The sequence below is a fragment of the Papaver somniferum genome, chromosome 11, assembly GCF_003573695.1.
Source record: "Papaver somniferum cultivar HN1 chromosome 11, ASM357369v1, whole genome shotgun sequence".
NCBI lineage: Eukaryota > Viridiplantae > Streptophyta > Magnoliopsida > Ranunculales > Papaveraceae > Papaver > Papaver somniferum.
This window is the reverse complement of record NC_039368.1, coordinates 75,542,159-75,551,184: the sequence shown is the minus strand read 5'-3', so window position 1 is coordinate 75,551,184 and position 9,026 is coordinate 75,542,159. Positions and strand designations below refer to the sequence as shown.

Genomic DNA, 9,026 nt, shown 5'->3' with positions numbered 1-9,026 from the left:
CGTTCTACTCTTTTTCCTAGTCAAGGCTTTTGTCTCTCTCGGGATTTTTCCTTGTCTAGGTTTTAACGAGGCAACATACGCATATCTGTTTTTCTAGAATTGTACTCTTTTTTCTTTGTTCAAGTTTTTCCCAATGAATTTTCCTGACAAGATTTTAACGAGGCGATCCTTATGAATTGTAAATATCCAAGGGGAGTATTATATAGGTAGTGGCTATCTACTCATAGATATGTTTCACCAAAACTATGAGATAATAAGCTTAAACCACCTTATTCACTGCATTAGCTACTTACGTGCACTTTTGCATGTCTTATGGACAACAAAGCTAGTGTATGTTAGTATGCATGGTGGGGTTAATGTCCTACTCACACCTTGAGCTAGTGGGTGTCTTCACATGGTTAAGTTAGATTCTGTATAAATACTGAATGGGCTGTAACTTATTTGAGTATCCCATTTTCTTACGAGTTTAATAAGAAATCACTCTTCTCTCTTACATTATCTAAAGTTAATTACTTTGAGATTATATTTAATATTAGTGCCTAACTAATATTATTAGTAGCTTAATTATTACAATGGATCATTATTTAGCCGGTTGTTGGTGATATGGGCTTGGTCTTTCTATCGGGCTTCAAATATCCCGAGGTCTCGACTCTCGAGCCTGTTTTAATTCTTTTCTCTCCGCACCGTTCAAAGCCGAAGGAATTTCTAGTGAGAATTTTGGACATTTTTACTCTATTTCTAGGGTTGTGAAATTCACTTCTTCTACTTCTTCTTATTGTGAGTTTTGAATCAGCATCAATGAATCCCTTAACGCTAGTAAAGCGTATTCAACAGATAAATTCAAAAGAAGCAGCTCTAGGTATATCGGATGATGCTTCATGGCATGCTAAATATAAAGAATCTGCATGTTTTTGTTGGTGGTATTCCTTATGATCTTACTGAAGGTGATCTTCTCGCCGTTTTTGCACAGTAAGTAGTAATTCACTTCTCCCCTTATTTTATTTTTTTCTAATTTTAGTGCCAGAGTATTATCAATGTAGATATATAAGATTCCATGAAAATTTTGATTTGTTGCTTTTGTAATCAATGTAGTTGCAAACTCTTATGGTGATTATTGGAGGTTGAGAAATATGCAATGAAATATTTACTATGAACAACACAAACCTAAAAAAATGAGAAATATAATTTGTAGGGTTTCACAAAACTTTTCCCCAATTTTTTTGTTTGAAGGGATAAAGTGGATTTTTTAAGATCTGTGTGTTCCTTTTAGTAGTCAGTGAGAAAGAGAATGACTGGGTAGAATTAACTAGATTTGTAAACCAAAAAAGGAATTAGAGCTAAGAGAGACGGAGTGAGTGAGAGAGTGAAAAGGAATACAAATTTAAAAGAAAAAAACTCAAGAAAACGTTAAAGTATTGTTTTCTATTTGCTAGTTTTCGATTTTAGTTTTCGTAAATTTTATTTGCGAGGCACACTCCACCAGATATGTTTTCTATAATGTTATGTATTGTTGAGTTTTATGGTACACAGAATAATCTCATAAATTCACACCAAACAGTCTCTTATGTTTTCACTCAGAGATATTTTATGTTATAAAAAATGTGGAACTTGTTTTGATTTTCATTGATAATTTTCAGGTATGGAGAGATTGTTGATGTTAATCTTGTTAGAGATAAAGCGACAGGTAAATCGAAAGGGTTTTGTTTTGTTGCATATGAAGATCAGAGAAGTACAAATCTTGCTGTAGGTTGGTGCTATTTCAGATCCTTGCTTTTAGTTATTTGGAGATTTTTAAGTTAAAATATCAGTTTTGTTCTGATTTAGAGTGATAGGTACAAGATTGCTAGGTACCAGTTCTCTGAGTTTTTTGTTTCTTATAGATAACTTGAATGGAGCTAATGTTCTTGGTCGCATTATTCGGGTTGATCATGTTACAAAGTACAAAAAGAAAGAAGAAGAGGATGAAGAAGAGGAACAGCAGAAGAGGGAGGAGCGTGGTGTATGCCGTGCTTTCCAAAGGGGCAATTGTAATCGTGGAGCTTCGTGCAAGTTTTCACACAATGAACAAGTAAGAAATTATATATACTTTTTTTTTTTCTGTTTGACGCTGATGCAAAATGATCATGTTCGTTAAACTAATGGAACTAAGATATATCCGATAGAAGTATCTTCTTAACTAGTCAGTATTACCCTTAGAAATTTGTGCATGTCCCGTCCCTATAATTGTAGGATCGGAGTCATGGCCTCATAAGGTCAGGACAATATACATGTGTCGTCTGGTAAAGTAGGATGCAATTACACCTATCAAACACCAATTGAGTTACTGAATAGGAACATGTTTCGTTTCATCGATAATTGAAAATATTACGATGCTACATGACATAGGCTGTTTGTATCTTTGCAGTGGGATATTTTGTAGTTCCAAACTGACCACGGGACCAAATTGCTCCACGGATTTGCCTCTGTGCCCTATAATCTTAGATTCAGCTTCCCCTTCCCTGAAATAGATTTATTAGGGGCTAAGGTCTGTAGATCCTGGCTACGCTTAGAAACGTAGAAAATGCTACTTGAATATTGACGTTCCTTGTTCTTTGTGCGCATTGCACACCTGGTGCTGAATTGGATTCACACACAGGCTCATAATTGGTTAGGACTGAGGACTGAATATGAGCTCAATTGCCAATTATTTATTGCTCATCTTGTAGATTCATGCATAAGCAATTTAATTTGTTTTCTTAGCAAAATTGTTTGTTTTTTTTTTCTATTTGGCTCAATTTTCTGTTTTTTTTTTTTTTTTTTGAATTTCGAATAAAGTTGTTAAGAGAACGTTAAACGCTGGTGCTACTTGCCATAGATTAAACTGTACCTTGAGTTGCCATCCATTAGAGAAAAATAAGAAACCAAAAACCCAGCATGGCGTACATGATTGCACTCTATAAGAGCCTTCTCAAATTAATGCGTGGCTAATGCAGTAATGGAAGTACATATATTCAATTGAAATCTTGACACTGACTTAGGTTATACTACATAAATTTTAGTGCTAACATACAAGTTGGGATGCTGATAACTTTCAAGCTTAGGTCGTGGTTAGGTATCCAACATTTCTTTCTTGTCGCCTGTTAAGGGCAGCTTCTCTTATCAATGAGCTGGGAAGGTGATATTGGTATTATCTCTCTTATCAATGAGCTGGGATATTGGTATAATCAACAGATAGACACTGTATAAAGAGAACTCACAGATACAAACAGTTTGACGTAAAACCTTCTCAACCAGAAACTAAGAAAAATTATCCACAATTGACTGGGAATCCTTTTTCAATGATACCAGAATCCGCAGATATAGTATCCCATTCCCCATGTTTTCTTTCTCACAGGCATCTTCATCAACTATGTTCCATAATATCAATACGGCGTTTTAAGTTCTGATTTGAGATTTACAATATTTTGCTTACTCTTATGTAAGACCAGTATTAATATCCAGTTCGATCCAATAGCATTCACCCATGCTACACCATGCATGTTCACCTACCTTACTAGCTTGTGCCATATACATTAGCATGTTGCCTCTTGCTAATATATATACTCTGTTTTGAAGGTTTCACATTATGATCTTGCTTATTCACATCATGTAATTACCAAATACAGAGAGCTGCGAACACGGGTTGGGGTGATAAGGAAGATACCGGTGCAAGATGGGGAAAAGACAAGTACGATGGTTCACCAAAGGGTCCCAAAAGTACTGGCAACATGTCGTCCGACCGTCACGGAGAGCCTAAGGGAGGGTTCTCAAGGTTTAGGTCAGATGATAAAAACAGGAGACTACCTAGATCTGAGGAGAACGAAGGGAAGAAGAATATCTTTGAGAAACAAATTGAAATGAAACCAAGAGATGAGGATAGGCGAATCAATGGTAAAAGGTCAGAGAGGTATGAGAAAGAAACAAATCACAAGGACTTGGACAGGCGGTGGACTGAACGGTCTTCAAGTCATGATTCTGAATTGAACCTGAAGGAAGATGGTGATGATAGAGGAAGGCAGGAGAACTCTGGAAGGCGTGATTCAGAACTAAGTTATAAAGGTGACCGTGAGAATAGAAAGGAAGAAAGATTGGGAAGACATGTATCAGAAAGATATCAAAAAGAACGGCACCACAGGGAAGATGAAAAGCCACCAAGGTATGATAGAGATTCTTCTTACCATCACAGGAGAGAGGAAACTGATACAAGCCAGAGGAGGTCACATAGATAAAAGAGTCCTTTGGATGGATTTGATGATAGCTAACAGATGGTTCCAATTGATCAAGAATATCAGGTAAGCATTGGGTCCTTTTTTTTCTTAATCGTCTACATGCCTGAACTTTGTATCAGTTGTGATATCGTATTGGTCTTGCATTTGATAATTGCAATATTTAGAACTGAAATGTTTGCTTCCCAACATTATAATCTATGTGAGCTCATTTTGGTTGAAACAAAGCCTATCTTCAGGCATGCCTTCTCTACCTGAATATGTAAATTATCATTCAGTCGCTTATTTCTGCATTTTGGTTTCACGTTTGGGAGTTGGTTTTAATTGATGTTGAAAAATTAAATGTACAAATAGGATGCTAAATTGGGGTCGGCATTTACCTTGCTTATTTATTATGTCAGGTTGTTGAACGTAAAAGAAGTACTCCAGCAGTTATGCGGTGAAACTGTAAAACTAAAAATGTATGTTTCTAAACAGTCTCTCGCTTTTGCTCTTTTAGAGAAAGAAAATAAAATATCATACTGGATCGGTGAGGGTTGTTGGCTTATTTAAATGAATAAATACTGTCACGATAATTTTATCAAAGTAGAGATCCCTTATAAGTGGGAACTATTATCTTAAAAATTGTAATATAATATTTGGTCTTGATGATACAACGTCAAACCCAGAAACTCAAATCAGATCTTGCCTCCTAATTCCTAAACATTACCCAAATTGCATCTGTTATCCAAAAATAGAAGGGATTATCAAAGTAGTGAAATGAGAAAATTAATGGAGGATGATGATCATGACGATGAGATACAAACTTTCATCAAGGTATGGTTTTATGTTGTGTTGTCATTAGTTTATACGTATTTTATCGTATCAAAATTGATCCCAAAGGGATTTCTTAGATTGATTTTTCTGTTACCAGTTTTCTATCTCTTCACAATTCTTCCATTTTCCCTCAACTCTTTCCATCTTGGTGCTCCTACAGCTTTTTATCTCATTTGGCTTGGAAATTTCAAACTCCTCCTCTTTGCTTTCAATCTTGGCCCATTATCCTCCACCTCCACTTCAAGATTTGATCCATCAAAATCATCTGTACTTTTCATCTCATTAGCTTGCTTTCCCATCAAACTCAAAGAAAACAGTTCAAAACCAAAAATCATCAAAGAACATATTCGCATAAACATTCAAAATAAGAACAAATTCTGGAGAAACCAGTATCTGATTTTAGGCTTAAAAACTTTGATTTTATCTGTTGTGGTCAAGATTTATGATTAACAGACAATATGTGAATCCAAACGCAATCTTGGTTATCTACTGCTTACATCTTTACTTTGGTGCTGAGGTCGTTCTAGGCATAAGTCGTGCCATACCTAAAACCATATTAGGCCTAGATTTGGCACCAGTGTTTGATCAACCATACCTTTCAAACTCACTCCAAGAATTTTGGGGTCGTAGATGGAATCTGATGGTTACCAGTATTCTACGGTCGACCGTTTATGATCCCGTATGTCGTGTTTCTACGCCTGTACTTGGGAAGAAATTAGGCCCATTACCAGGTGTATTCTTGACATTCGTTGTCTCCGGATTGATGCATGAGGTGCTGTACTATTACTTGACGCGTGTGGATCCTACGTGGGAGGTGACGTGGTTTTTCGTGATACAAGGCGTATGTACAAGTTTGGAGGGAGTAATCAAGAAGTCGTTAAATAACAAGTTGCAGTTGAATCGATGGGTGTCGAGGATTTTGACTCTTGGGTTTATTAGTGGTACAGGGTTTTGGTTGTTCTTTCCGCAACTCATTCGCAATGGTGTTGATATAAAGGCTATAGGTGAGTATGGGATTATGGTGGAATTTGTCAAGAATAAGCTGCACCTTTAGCTAGAAGGTCTATTTTTTTTATGCATGATGTTTGATTGTATTTTGATCTTCAAAGCTCTTTGTATCCAAAAATTCATTTAAGAATGTTGTCCATTTACAGTTCTTTCAGCTGCACAATATAAGAATTGGCGCTGCCTACTGTTTTGTTGTTTTCTCGTGCTTATTTCATTCCTGTGTAAATACTAACGGTTACTTAAACTTCAATTTTGGTACTCTGATATTGTTTTTATGGTTAGTTTTCCTGTCCAATGACAACTCAAACGAGGAGAGTGCATTGCTACCAATTGACACTCTCTCCTGTTGCATTGGAAGTATCCCATTGTAAACATCAAGTTTCTTTCTCCTGTTTTTCTTATACTCAAATGTAACAGGTTTGTGTCCCGATCATGTGAATCAGTTGTCTTATCGTGTTGACGCAACGATGGTCGGTGAGAATGGGTATGAAGAACTAATTTCCTATCGGTGGTTTAACTGTTTATTGTTTCTTGTTTGTATTATTAGTTCTCTTATAAAATAAAATAACAAAACATGAGCTAGCACTGCAGCACATGGACTCCGAACAAAGTCTTGCAATTTGTTCTTAAGTTTAAATGCATTTAGGTTGACGTTTGACTCTTATCGAGATTGAGAAGATAATCTGCAAGATGAACTTGATGATAGTACCTGTTGCGCTAAAACCCTGCGAAAGCGATTTGCACAGCTATACAATGGTACTCCAAATATAGCAAAGAATACAAACTAAAGAAGATAAAAGAGACAAGAATTTAACGAGGTTGAATCCTCGGGAAAAACAAGAGATTTATATATTATCGTTTGGAAGAAAACGTATAAACCCTAAGAGAGAAAGAAGAATTTTTTGGTATAGTTTTCTAAGTTCTCTACTAGGCTATTTATATAGATACATTACTTAGCCTACAAGACTAGGGTTTCATAACTTGTCCACAAAGTTCCTAGAATTTAGGATCAAGTAAACCAATTAAGAGTTATCATAAAACTCTTAATCCTAATCCTAACTCATAACCGACTAAAATTGGGTTTATCCCAATCTTTGGTCCACCGACTAAGTTTGGTGAGAGTTATCTAAAAACCTCCATCACTGACCCATATCCAACAATTCTCCACCTCGGATCATGCATTCATGCATGAGACGATCAATAACAAAATCACCTTCGTCTTCCAACGTCGATTGCGCCATAGGCTGCCTACGTATCCTCTGCAAGGAATCAAACCGACCGTAGTTCACTCAATGGCCTTGCTAGAAGTCCTCCACCAGGTTCCTAAGAACCTCTACCCCAAAGGGTATCACCAAACCGGAAGAATGTGGATCAATTTCGAGCAATGACGAAACTTGACCCCAGATACTACTTTCGTTAACATATCAGCTGGATTGTCTTTGGTATCGATCTTCACAAGTAGAATGTCTTCTTCTTCCAGAATTTCTCTAACAAAGTGAAATCGAACATCTGTATGTTTGGTTCTGGCATGATGCACTTGATTCTTAGCCAAGTAAATTGCACTAAGACTATCACAATGCACATGCAGTTGTTCCTGCACAACACCCAAGTCATCTAGCAAACCCTGTAACCATATAGCCTCCTTAAATGCTTCAGTCACTGCCATATACTCCGCTTCAGTAGTTGAGAGAGCCACAATAGACTGCAAAATCGATCTCCAACTAACCGGTGCTCCAGACAAGGTAAATACATACCCTGTAGTTGAACGCCTCTTGTCCAAATCACCATCATAGTCAGAATCCACATAACCAACACACAGCTGATTGTTCCCATCTTCCTTCACAAATTCCAAGCCAACATCAACAGTACCATAAAGATACCTCAAAATCCATTTCACAGCTTGTCAATATCCTTTACCAGGATTATGCATATAACGGCTGATCATACTTACTCCATGTGAAATATCCGGCCTTGTACATACCATCGCATACATCAAGCTACCAACAACACTAGCATATGGGACTTGGGCCATATACTCACGCTCTTCTTCAGTAGTGGGAGACATATTAGAACTCAACTTAAAATGAGGACCAAGGGGAGTACTTACAGATTTAGTTCCTTCGCAGATACCAAATTTCTGTAACACTTTCTTCAAGTATGCCTTCTGAGACAAACAAAATTTACCCTTCTTTCTGTCACGTTGAATCTCCATGCCAAGAATATTCTTAGCTTCTCCCAGATCTTTCATCTCGAACTCAGTTGACAATTTTTTCTTCAAATTATCAATCTCTTTCTTGTTAATCGATGCTATCAGCATATCATCGACATACAAGAGCAAATATATGAAAGACCCATCACGTAGCTTCTTGAAGTATACACAATGGTCATAGTGACTTCTTGTGTATGTCTGGCCAATCATAAACTAAGTCATCGAAGATAAAACAAAATTCTAAACCGCTCAAACGTTAATTATACTAAAATTAACATGGGTTTAAGAGGGTCGAGTTTGCTCGGTGGGGAGTAAGTCGGTGGCTACGCTGCCAGGGGGCAGGACGGGCCTATGCAGGATTCACTTGCAGGATTCGTTTACCTGAATCGAAGTCATCGAAGATAAAAAAAAATTATAAATTTTTCTAGATTAGAATAGACAAAACCGCTTAACCATGAATTAGAATAAACATGATTCACCAAAAAATCGTGAAGACAGCGAGTGGAATTTATCAAAGATAAAGGAATGCTTTATGCAAAACTGATTTTAAACACACCTTTTGGTTCCATATGATCTTTTTAAAATTTATGTTTTTTTGAAAATAAAAATTTACCTGTCGGCGCCGGAAAATCGCCGGAGATGGTTGGCTGGTGAGAGCTTCGGAGAGCTGCTATCGCCGTCGTCAAACAAGGTGGAGAAAGGTAGAAGGGGTGCTGATCGGTGGTTGGAAGAAGAATGAAGAAAAACTA

The 9,026-nt window shown here is 36.9% G+C and overlaps 1 pseudogene; it reads left to right on the top strand.

Moving 5' to 3' along the window:
- Positions 1 to 734: 734 nt before the first annotated feature.
- LOC113323258 lies at positions 735 to 4,486 on the top strand (annotated as a pseudogene).
- The last annotated feature ends 4,540 nt before the right edge of the window (positions 4,487 to 9,026 follow it).